Source organism: Xyrauchen texanus, chromosome 10 (genome assembly GCF_025860055.1).
Source record: "Xyrauchen texanus isolate HMW12.3.18 chromosome 10, RBS_HiC_50CHRs, whole genome shotgun sequence".
NCBI classification, from domain to species: domain Eukaryota; kingdom Metazoa; phylum Chordata; class Actinopteri; order Cypriniformes; family Catostomidae; genus Xyrauchen; species Xyrauchen texanus.
In genome coordinates this window covers 1,943,434-1,955,701 of record NC_068285.1, presented here as the reverse complement: position 1 = coordinate 1,955,701, position 12,268 = coordinate 1,943,434, and the positions used below count along the sequence as shown (strand labels likewise).

The window sequence follows — 12,268 nt, the reverse complement described above, 5'->3', positions numbered from 1 at the left end:
AATTTACATCCTGATTAAGACTCAAGGTCTGCCCCATATAAACACCCACATTTCAAAGGCTTAACAAAATGAGATAAAGGACCAAGAGTTTCCATCACCTTTGGGAGAACACCAGCAGGAGCAGAGACAAGAACTTCAGTTTTTTCTGCATTTAACTGCAAGTTGTTTTCAGACATCCAATCTTTTATAGAGTTTATGCAATTTATAATAATAGACAATTGAGTTATTTCATAAGGCTTAAAATAAATATAGTGAATATCATCTGCATAACAGTGATAACATACTCCTGGAAATATACTTCTTAATTGCCCTAAAGACAACAAATATAGTGCAAAAAGGCCAAAACAGAGCCCTGGGGAACACCACAGGACACAGATGCTGATGATGAGGACCACCTCAAGCTGTTCCAGAGACACCAACACCTTTTCTAAACCTTTCCACTAATATACAGAGATCGACAGCGTCAAAAGCAGCTGCAAGATCTAAAAGAATCAGTTCAGAACATTTACCTGCATCAGCTCGCATTAACAAATCATCTGAAACTCTGAGGAGAGCAGTTTCAGTCGAGTGCAACCGACGGCAGACAGACTGACATTTCTCAAATACATTACAGGCATCAAAACAGCTGTTAGTTGATTAACAAACACTTTTTCCAAAACCTTAGCCATAAACGGACACTTAGAAATACCCGACTACCACATGATGAGTTTAGATTAAAGGGCAAGTCAAATAAAATAAGATTATGATCAGAGACTCAAAGGTCCTCAGATAAACAGAGTTAATATGTAAACCAAAGATAAAGACAAGATCTAGAGTATTCCCTTTTATATGAGTGTGTTCAGAAACATGTTGAGTAAGATTAACAGATTCAGTGATATTCATAAAGTTAAGAGCAAATTTATCAGAGACATCATCAATATGAATATTAAAATAACCAAGAATCACAATACTAGAAAACTGAAGAATAGATGACAAAAAAATCTCTGAAATCATCTAAAAAAATAATTGTTTGTGCCAGTAAATACCGGCAGATTAAACTAGTAGTTTGAAAGGTTTATTATTGTTGTCTTGTGAGTTTTGGTTTGTTTAACAGCAGTTCAGTACTCACCTGTCAAGAACTGTTGATGTTCCTCTTTACTGACTAGAATATCACCTACAAAATACTTCACAATGAATTTATTGATTGTTTCAGACGATTCAGTGGAACAAAAACTGTCAAACTTTTTCTCTGTTTCTCTCGTCGTGTAATTTCCTGCTCTTGTCACCCAAATGAACCATGGCACAATTTATCAGTCATAAAACCAGTCTCTGATTACACTGTTTTTACAGCCATCTGATTTACCAACAGTCTTAAAACTCTGAGTGTCATAAAACACGTTTGATTTGATGCAATCATCAGTAGATCTATTTATTTTATATCAGTAATTTAGTAAGTAATTTTTATTTCTATAGTTTCTAGAACAGATGTCACAAAGTGCTTAACATTCACAATATAAAACCAAAGAAGCAAAAAAAAAAAAAAAAAATGAAATAAAAGCAATTTGAAACAAGTGGGTTTTTATCTGCTTTTTATAAATGACCACAGAGTCCACAGATCTTAAATCCACAATTTCCACAATTTGGGAGCCACAAGCTCAAAGGCGCATCACCTTTAGTCTTTAGTCTAGAGAGAGGAACAGCTAACAAGACCTGTTCTGAAGATCTCAGATTCCTGCTGGAGTTATGAGGTTGCATCAACTCTTTTATATAAGCAGGAGCTTGACCATGCAATGCTCTAAACACCATCACAAGAATTTACTGGGAGCCAATGTAAAGAAATTAAATTGGTGTTACATGTGATCTCTTTGATGACTTTGAAGCACTTGTAATTGTTTCAAGGATGCAGAATTAAGACAAGTAAAAAGAGAATTACAATAATCAAGGCAAGAGGAAATGAACACATGTATAATCATCTCTATTTCTACTGTGGACACAATTGGTCTTAGTTTAGCAACATTTCTCTACTATGGAGCCCAAACCTGCAAACATAATAAATAAATAAATAAATGTAACAATAAAAAAATGAATTAAGGAATAAATGTATTGATAAAACAAATATAATTAGTTTTTAATTAAATGTATTCCTGAATTTATTATTGTAAGACTTTATTCCTTTATTATTTTCTATATTTATTTTTAACTTTATTTGTATTCTTTTTAACTTGTAATTATTTATTCATTTATTTTGCATGTTTTTTATTTATTTTTATTTATGTGTTCATTAATTTTTTATATTTATTTATTCCCACATATATTTATTTCCATATTTATATATTCCCATATTAGTTTATTTATACATGTATTTATTTGTACTTTTCAGTGCAACATGTAAATGAGGGAGGCGGTCCTTGCGGAGCTCCAGTGCATCATTGGTCGAGAGCTCAATAGTGCTTATCGGGAGCAGATAAGATGGACGTCCCACCTCAGCACCCCCTGACTCGCACAGATTTAGAATATACATGAAAATGTTTTGCAGAGAGTTTAACAGTCCAGGATGTGCTTCAACATTCATACCGGCCTACAGCTCTCCTAAAACATCAATCAGCACCTCTACTCTAAATGAAACAGTCATTTGATCTGTGATTATCCACTTCATTCGCAAGTGTCGCAACTCTCTAGATATATGTGAAGCGTCAGCTATAGATTTATTATTTTCATTTTATTGCAGAACTTATATATACATACATACACGATCAGGGAAATGAAGCATGGTTGTATCTTTTACACTGAACAATCATAACAACAGAAAACATTATTATGGATTTGCGGACATCAAAATATGAAGTTATATACACAGAAAAAAAGAAAGAATAAGGTTAAATCATATAATTTATGAAACTTGCTCATTTTGTGGTTTTGAAGAAACAGCTCCCCATTTATTTTGTGATTGTATAACCAATAAATCTTGGATTGACTGAAGCTCTTATGTTTTAGCCCCACAAATAGCTTTAGTTTACACGTGATATGGCGATGAGCTGACGTCACATCAAAACAAGTCCAGAGTAATCGAGCACACGCTTCAATCTATGATAAACCCCCTTACCTTCAGCTCTAACACTTGCACTGTGCAGCAGTGGCACAATCAAACATAGTTTTAGGCACACATTCAGGTCATCATGCTTGGTTGCTCTTCTGAAGTTTGGTTAAAAAAACACGTTTTAGCAATTTTCTTTGGTGGGAAATTACACACTTCAGCTTTAGAGCAAATATTATCAAATAAGTTCAGTTGCATGAAGTAGCGAAAGTGAATGTCTGAGGATATTCCCATAATATAATAACAATTATAAATAATAACTGGAGGCAATCTGTTCACATCACAGGAGGAGAATCAGGAGATTGACACCAGTAGTGTGTGTAATGTGTACACACACACTTATATACTGTTACACACACACACACACACATTTAATTTGAGGCTTTATGATTTTCATGAAAATTTTTATGTATACAAATGTATATTTGTTTTTATACCATTAAACCAGTTTATTTTAATTATTTGAACATTTCAAATGTTGTGAAACGTTTTAATAAATGTTTCATATAACATCATTTGACATGATTTCTTTATGATAAAGAATAAAGTTTGTAGGATTGTGTTTAGCAGGAATGCTATCCTGTTCTATTCATGCTGTAAATGTTATTCATGGGAGGAAGACTGGACATTTTCATGTACATGGAATATTACAAAGAAATATATTGTCATGGAAAATAAAGTTAATATGTAAAAAACATCACTCAACTCTTTCAATGACATTCTAAGCACAACAAGAAAATGTTAATGTTAGTATAATGTTTAATTCAACATTTAAACAGTGTTATATTGTGAGGAAAATAAAGTTTGAAAAATGTTTTTAAAACTTATTTTATTTGTTACCTTTAAATAATTTTCAAATCACAATAAGAAAACTGGACATTTTAACGTTTTAGTAAAATTTTTAAACAATGTTTGGAAAACGTTTTTAGAATCTAAAATTGTTTCCTGGTCGGGTCCTTTCACTAGTCAGAACCGTTTGTACCCGTGATCGGTAAAGAATCTCTTCAGAAGAGAATTCAACATGCAAGAGCTCGTCCTCCACTTCTAAATACTCAACATCCTCCTCCTTTGCGGTGAATGGATCATTACGCATGCGCATTTGCCGACATTTTTTAAAATTATTTTTATTCATGCTCAAAACAGTCAACAACAAAATACATTAAAAAAATAATAATAATAAAAGCTGGGGGTGCACATAATATAAATTGTACACATAGGCGGAAATCGCGGGGGGGTCGGGGGGTCAGGTCCCCCCCTATCTGAGGGTTGCCCCCCCCTAAAATATCATTAAAATATGTGTATTGTAAATAATATAATGATATATTCTTAAAATAATTGTTTAAGAAATAAAATAATACAAATGCAAACGGGGCAACAACAAAAAACCCCTTGGTGTCCCCTTCAAAAATTGCTCTTGAGAATTGTTATGTTTATTGTCCCCCCCAACATTTTGATGAAATTTTCGCCCCTGATTGTACATATTAATACATTATGATAATTACATGACACTGAAAAAAGGAAAAGTATTGCAAACAGATCATGTTTTTAAGGCTTTTGTGTTCTCAGACAATTTAATTGAAATTCTTTCATAAAAACAAGAAAGAGAGGTTTAGCATTTAGATATTTAGATTTATGAATGTGGAACTTGGCGAGTAACAAGATCAGATTAATTACATAAAATTGACCTTTCTTAGATCATAATCAACAAAGCCTAGAACCACATCCTTCCAATACAACACACACTCATTAAAAATATCATAATAAATCCTAAAACATCTTGCCAGAACATTTTATTAAAGGAACAAAACCAGAAAAGATGCGCTACAGTTTCGTCAGAGTTGACACAGAAAGAGCAACTGGAGGAAAGATCCTTTTTGAACTTTAAGTGGTATCAGTGTATCACTTATGAATTATTTTAAAATAAATCTCTTTTACTTTATTGGATAAAATGAAGAGATGTGGAAGCATCCACACTTTTTTCCAACAGATATTTCCAACTGCATTATTCCAGTAAGCAGTTACAGGCTTTTTCTTGTTTACTCAACTTTTGTAAATAACAGTTACACTGACTTTAATGAAGTTGTCAGTGACACAAAACATATTTAGTTGAGTTAATTTAAGATTGTTAGTTTTCTGAGGAGGTGCAACTAATCTATAACAAACCTTTTTAAGTTATAGTAAGTAATAATACATTATTACTGGAAACTACAAAACCATTGCCCAAGTCAAAAACTGAAAACAGTGAGACAATGTTAAAACATTTACTCCAAAGAGTAATTTAAGAATGTTTTCACCAGCCTGTTGAATGCAATTAAATGCTATTTTAATTAGCCATCATCATGACGATTAGAATTTCTCTTAAAGGTATAGTTCACCCAAAAATACTGATCTTATCATTTACTCCCTTATGTCTCAAACTATGACTTCCTTTCTTCCGTGAAACACACACACAAAACATACAGCTTCTGTGGCTTCATCTGTGTCTTCTGAAGCAATACAATCAGTTTTGGGTGAGAAACAGATCAAAATGTTCCTCCTAATTCATTATAAAACTTGACATCTGACTGAATTGCTTCAGAAGACATGGATTAAATTACTGGAGTCATATGGATTACATTTATATAAAACATTTATATACTTCTTGTGTTCTAGAGAAGAAATGAAGTCATAAGTTTGAGACGGAACAAAGTAAATGATGATGAATTATACTTTTTGGGTAAACTGTGCCTTTAAATATTTTAAAAGAGGCATCAATAATGATAGTAGTGCTTCCACTGTGACCCTGTGATACCATTTATTTAATTCACAAATATTTCAGCCAAAGTGATTCAATACTGTAATACTAAAATGAAACACTGCAGTTAAAACAGTTTGACAAAACCTGCCACTGAATATGAAATGTGTGACTAAACAGTAGCATGTAGGAGGAACAAACTTTCAACATGTGAAGGATGGTCTATAAAACAGAAGTGCACCCATCTACAAAACACTGACACACCTCAACATGAAACATTTAGTATGACTGAACAGTTTATCAATGATATCAAGTAAACAAATAAACATTCACTTTTAAGAGAATTCAAGAATAAGTCTTAAAAACTCTAAATGCACCAGTACACAATATACAGTGACATCTAAACCAAACATTATTATGCCAAAGGTGTACATTAAAAGCATCTGAAAATACTCAAAGCATCTTAAACTCCATATACAGAGAAAATCATATTCTTCAGGGACTGAACTCTGTTGTACACTTTTCTCCCGATCCCACAAAGATGTTCTGCACTGCCTCAACTGTGCATTTCAGTCCTTTTGAAACTCAATATTTAGCACATAGAGAAGTCCAAAGAGTCCCATGAAAGCAGTGGGAAAGTCAGATAGGACCTCCATGACCAGTTTCCTCCAGGATGATGCTGAAGTTTAGACCTCTTTGTTGCCTGTGAGAGGTCATCCTCCGTGACTTCAAGGATGCCCAGTTTCTCTCCTCTTGCGTAAGTCTCCTCTAAATCAGTGTCCTAACAATTATATACATTTAATGAAAAATGGTTGCGCATAAGTTTAAATAGAAAAATCAATGCTCAAATAAACTCTTGCAAACAAAACATCATGTACTAGCCTGATGCAAAGTCTACAAAGAATCATGACAAAATGATGTACAGACAAAATGTATCTTACTTGCTCCTACAAAACGAGACCAGGCCATCTTTCTTTGATGACAGAGACCAAGGGCTGCTCATTGACTATCTCTTTTCCTCTAAGAGGGAATGTAGTTTCCATTTTGGTCTCGCTTCTATCAAGGACACACAGACCACTGATGTGAGCAAGGGAGTTTTTGCACTGTACTTTTATCAGAATGTGTGTGGACCCGATGTAGATGAGTGTTCAACGCACCTGGTGTATTGAAAGTGCAGACACACTTGGAGAACAGGCACAACATTGTGACACGTCAGCCTGGGTGCCAATGCTTGAGCCTGTAGTGTCTCAGCAGCAGATTTTGACTGGCACAGGTGTATTTACAGGACCTACACTGCATGAAGTGTGCTCTCAAGGTAGAGCTGCATAAGAAAATACTCAAATGTGAATGATCAGATTCATAAAAGGCAATTTAATAATGAACAATGAATAATGAACTACTTTATTTTTTTATTTTTTATTTATTTTAATGGCGGCGCGTAAGGACGCAGCGGCTTACAGCTCTCGCCTTTGGTGCATTTTTGCTTGTTTTATTGTGTGTTTTTTGTTTGTTGCTTCTGTGAAGCATAATTACAGCCGTCAGAAATTATTAGACATCGGATTTCAACACAAGATTACAGTCACACTTAACTTTTTTCGCACCCACAATATCCCGAAGGATATCACCAGACCACCGGGATCTCCGTGGATTGTTGTCGGTCCTGGCAGACGACGCAGACGGCGACGGGAAAGAAAACAAAAGTGGGGCTGCCGGGCCGGCCTTCTTGCGAGACTCAGGAAACAACCACATAAGCCTCCTCTACCAAGTATGTTTCTCACTAATGCAAGATCTATGGCTCACAAAATGGACGAACTGAAGCTTTACATCGCCGGGAATCACTATATCCGTGATTGTTGCATTATGATATTATCGGAGACCTGGCTTCACCCAAGGATCCCCAACGCTGCAGTGCAGCTAGCGGGTCACACTTTACATCGCTGGGACAGAAACAACGACTCTGGTAAGAGCAAAGGGGGTGATGTGTGTATATTTGTGCACAATGACTGGTCAAACAATAGTATAATCCTAGATAGTCACTGTTCTCCGGACCTGGAATTCATGACTGTTAAATGCCGACCGTTCTTTTTACGCGAGAGCTAACATTAGTGATTGTCACCGCTGTTTATATACCACCCAACGCAAATGTTAGCACAGCTCTCGCCCTCTTGCTAGATGTCATAAATAAACAGCTATTGCTCATTCCAATGGAGTACACATTACAGCTGGAGATTTTAACCAGGCAGATTTGAAAACAGTACTTCCACATTTCTTCCAACATGTTAAATGTCCAACCAGAGGAGATAACACACTGGACCGTGTGTACACCAACATTAAACATGCATATAGAGCTATTCCTCTCCCTCATCTAGGCCACTCAGACCACCTCTCTCTGCTTCTTACTCCAGCATACATCTCCCATAGAAGATGGAAAACACCACTCACAAAAACTGTTTCTATTTGGCCCGAAAATGCACTCTCTCAGCTCCAGGACTGCTTTTTACACACTGACTGGGAAGTCTTTAAACATCATGACCTGGCTGTTCACACTGAGGCGGTACTGGCCTACATCAAGTACTGTATGGACAACGTCACAGTGAATAAAATCATCCAGGTTTTTCCCAACCAGAAGCCTTGGATGACCAGCCAAGTCTATAAGCTCCTCAAAGATCAGAAAGCTGCTTTCAGGTCAGGTGATAGAGCTCTTTACAGTGCTGCTAGAGCCAACCTGAAGAGAGGAATTAAGGATGCAAAGAGGGACTACAAAAATAAGGTAGAAGATCATTTCACAGACGGTAAACCACGACAGGTATGGCAGGGATTCCAGCACCTAACAAACTTCAGAGGTAGCAGCTGTGTAGCTGGAAGCAGCTCGGCTCCACTAGCAGAGGAACTGAACTGCTTCTTTGCTCGTTTTGATAAACCACAGCTGCAAAATATCACACCACCTCAGTCTACAACAGACTCTGGTACCCCCTCACTCACTGTCCAGGAGCATGAAGTGAGGCGGGTGCTTAGAACAGTGAACACACTGAAAGCTTCTGGCCCTGATGGCATCCCAGGGAAGGTGCTCAAGGGATGTGCTAACCAGCTCTCAGGAGTCTTCACAAACCTCTTCAACCTTCTCCATTTCCTGCTTGAAATCCTCCATAATTATCCCCATACCAAAGAAATCAGCCACAGATAACCTCAATGACTATCGCCCCATTGCCCTTACACCGATCATCACAAAGTGCCTTGAGAGGCTGGTGTTGCAACATCTGAAAACCTGCCTCCCCTTCACTTTTGATGAACATCAGTTTGCTTATAGAGCTAACAAATCAACTGAGGATGCAATAGCCATAGCTCTCCGCTGTGCTGCGCTGTGCCAATTGGAACATCAGGAGAGCTATGTGAGGATGCTTTTCATTGATTATAGCTCAGCATTTAATACTATCTCACCTGTAATTGGATCAAGAATTTCCTGACGGACCGCCCTCAGACTGTTAAAATCGGTCCTCATTTCTCTTCCACCCGCACGCTCAGCACTGGCTCCCCTAAAGGGTGCGTGCTGAGCCCAATTCTGTACTCTCTGTATACGCATGACTGCCGCCCAGTCCACCACCAGAACAACATCATCAAATTTGCAGATGATACTACAGTGGTGGGACTAATTTCAAAGGGGGATGAGGCTGCCTACAGAAATGAGATCCTGAGATTGTCAGAGTGGTGTTTAGCCAATAACCTGACACTAAATACCACCAAAACAAAGGAAATCATCCTCGACTTTAGAAGCCACAGGGCAGACCCCGCTCCCCTCTACATCAATGGAGACTGCGTAGAGAGGGTTCAAACATTCAAATTCTTTGGCACAACCATCTCAGCAGACCTCAAATGGTCAGCCAACACCACAGCAATCATCAAGAAGGCACAGCAGCGCCTTCACTTCTTGAGAGTGTTAAAGAGGAACAACTTAAAGGAGAAGCTGCTGGAGACCTTCTATCGCTCTGCAGTGGAGAGCCTGCTGACATACTGTATCTCAGTATGGTACTGTAGCTGTACTGAGGCAGAGAGAAAGAGAATACAGTGGATTATTAACACCGCGCAGAGGATCATTGGTTGCCCTCTTCCCTCCCTGAAGGACCTTTACAACTCCCGCTGCATCAGCAGAGCCAAGAACATTGAAAAAGACCACTCTCACCCTGGTTCTCACCTGTTTAAACTGCTGCCCTCTGGTAGGCGCTACAGATACTTTAAGTCAAGGACAAACAGACTCAAGGACAGCTTTTTTCCCAGAGCTATAATTACACTGAATGCACATATGCACTGAACACTTTGGATGTACTGACATCTTACCCAGCACAATATGTGTATTTATGTATTATATTTCTGTGCAATCTCCATCTCTTTATACTTTTAGTTTAGTATAGTCTTGTATTTGTCAAAATATAATTTTGACAAACTGTGGCAACTCTTTCTATGTTCTTTTTCCTTATTCTTTGTCCTAGCTTAAACATTTTAATACATCACTTTGTATTATGTATTATTTATTTATCTTTTTATGTATCATGCACCTTATGCAGAAGCTCCGCAATTTCGTTGTATCTTGTGTACAATGACAATAAAGAATAAAGTAAAGTAAAGTAAAAGTAAAAGTATTGCAACTGCTGCACAGCAACGAAACTCCCCTATATGATCAATAATCATCATCTCCTCGGAATATTCTAGAAAGCAATCTTCAACAGTACAGTATTAACCCATGGAAAGCAGGTCATCTGACTAACGAGGCTACAGAATCATATGCATAACTTCCAAACGCAATTTAATTCTGCAGCAAAATCCATCGCAACAAAAGACAAAAACAGATTTATTTGATGTAACAGGATTAAAAATACAGCTAGATTTAAACATACAGGAATGTTGATAACTTACAAAGAAAAGGTAGTAGTGTATCTATTGTTCCTATATCGACTAATTTAGGAAAAGTGTGACTCAAAGAATAAACAATGATCATCAAAAACCCAATAAAGTCCTCACATAAAGATTCTTCTGGATTATCACACGTGCTGTCTCTTCTTTCAGAAACATTCTTCTTCCGCCGTTTGCTGAAAACTTCCAGTTGTTTCTTTTATTATTGAAGAAAATATCAAAACAAACAATACAAATACAACCTTTCAAATGCTAGGGGGAGGTATAAATAATATTATAAGAATATTATAAAAAGTGCACATGCTTGTAAAACTCAAACAGCTTTTTGTTTCTTCGAGGGCAATATTGACTCAATATAATGCTTCACTTCATTATTAAATACTATAGAAATATTACATTTATGAATTTGAAATTTAGCCATTAAAATAAAATAATATACAAAATAAGTGTGGGTTTGTTTATCTTTGGAGTTTACAATAATATCTAAAAGAACATCTTTCCACTGTAATGTAACATTTTCATCAACATTTCCAACAATAAAATAAAAAAATGACACATAAGGGCCAAAATAAATGAACAGCTGTCTCTGGCTTCTGCTGGCAAAAGCTACAACTTTCATCTATATCTTTTTAAACTGGGTTAAATAATGTTTATCAGGGTATATTCTGTGAAGGAGTTTAAAGACACTTCTTTAACCTTGTTTGTTAAGAGATAGCGATTGGGCAGAAGTCAGACTTTATTCCAGTCAACATCACTCACAAACTGACTCCAATATGCAATTACATTTGATTTCAAACAACATCCTGCTGGAAAAGGGCTCTTATCGATCTGTTATGATTATTGTAACGACAAGAGAAACATATTTTACCAACAAGGGAGTTATTTGGTGAGAGGGGTGGGAGTTGCTGGTAATTTAATCTGTTTTTGTAACGAACCTCGCTTCGTCGAGCTCACACGCTCGCTCCCAATCACCAGTATTAGTTTCACCTGTACGTCCCAATCACCTGGTTATTCGTTTTACCTGCACCGCTCGTTTTTTCCCCTATATATATCACAACCCTTTCGTTTCACTCTTGTTGGTTATTGTTTAGTTTACCCCTCCGCTTTGCCAGCACTAGTGTTCCCCTAGCTCCCCTGTCTACTCTACTCGTTACTCTGATACTGATTTCCCCGGCTTCGAGCTTACGCTTCCCTCGACAACTCTTCATTGGATTTGCCCCTTGTTTATATTCTGATTCCCCGGCTTCGACCTTCCGCTTCCCTCAACCACTCTTCTCTGGATTTGCCCTTTGTACTGTTGCACGCTTTTTCCCAATAAAGCTGTTTGAATTCGACATTGTGACTGTCTCTACTTGTGTGCGTCACAGTTTTGCTGTTTAAACAACATTCATATTTGAGAAGAAATTGCACCAAAGATAGTTGCGAATTCCCTTGGTGGTATGGGAATATTATATCGATCTGTTATGAGATTAGATTAGTATTAGATACTGGATACTTAAACTATGTGTTTAATCCAATTGATTTTAAATGTATTATTTAAAGTAAGTTCAGGAAAT

The 12,268-nt window shown here is 36.7% G+C and overlaps 2 protein-coding genes across 11 annotated transcripts in view; both read right to left on the bottom strand.

Annotated features, from left to right (window-relative positions):
- The window catches only part of LOC127650638 (protein NLRC3-like), a 228,532-nt gene extending 227,277 nt beyond the window's left edge, over positions 1-1,255 (bottom strand). For both annotated transcript variants that reach the window (XM_052136202.1, XM_052136205.1), the window contains exon 1: positions 1,109-1,255. The gene's annotated coding sequence lies outside the window, so the exon portion shown is untranslated. The remainder of the gene's footprint in view (positions 1-1,108) is intronic.
- LOC127650628 (NACHT, LRR and PYD domains-containing protein 3-like) overlaps positions 1-12,268 on the bottom strand; it is an 857,046-nt gene that overhangs the window by 313,660 nt on the left and 531,118 nt on the right. The gene's annotated exons all lie outside the window — the stretch shown is intronic.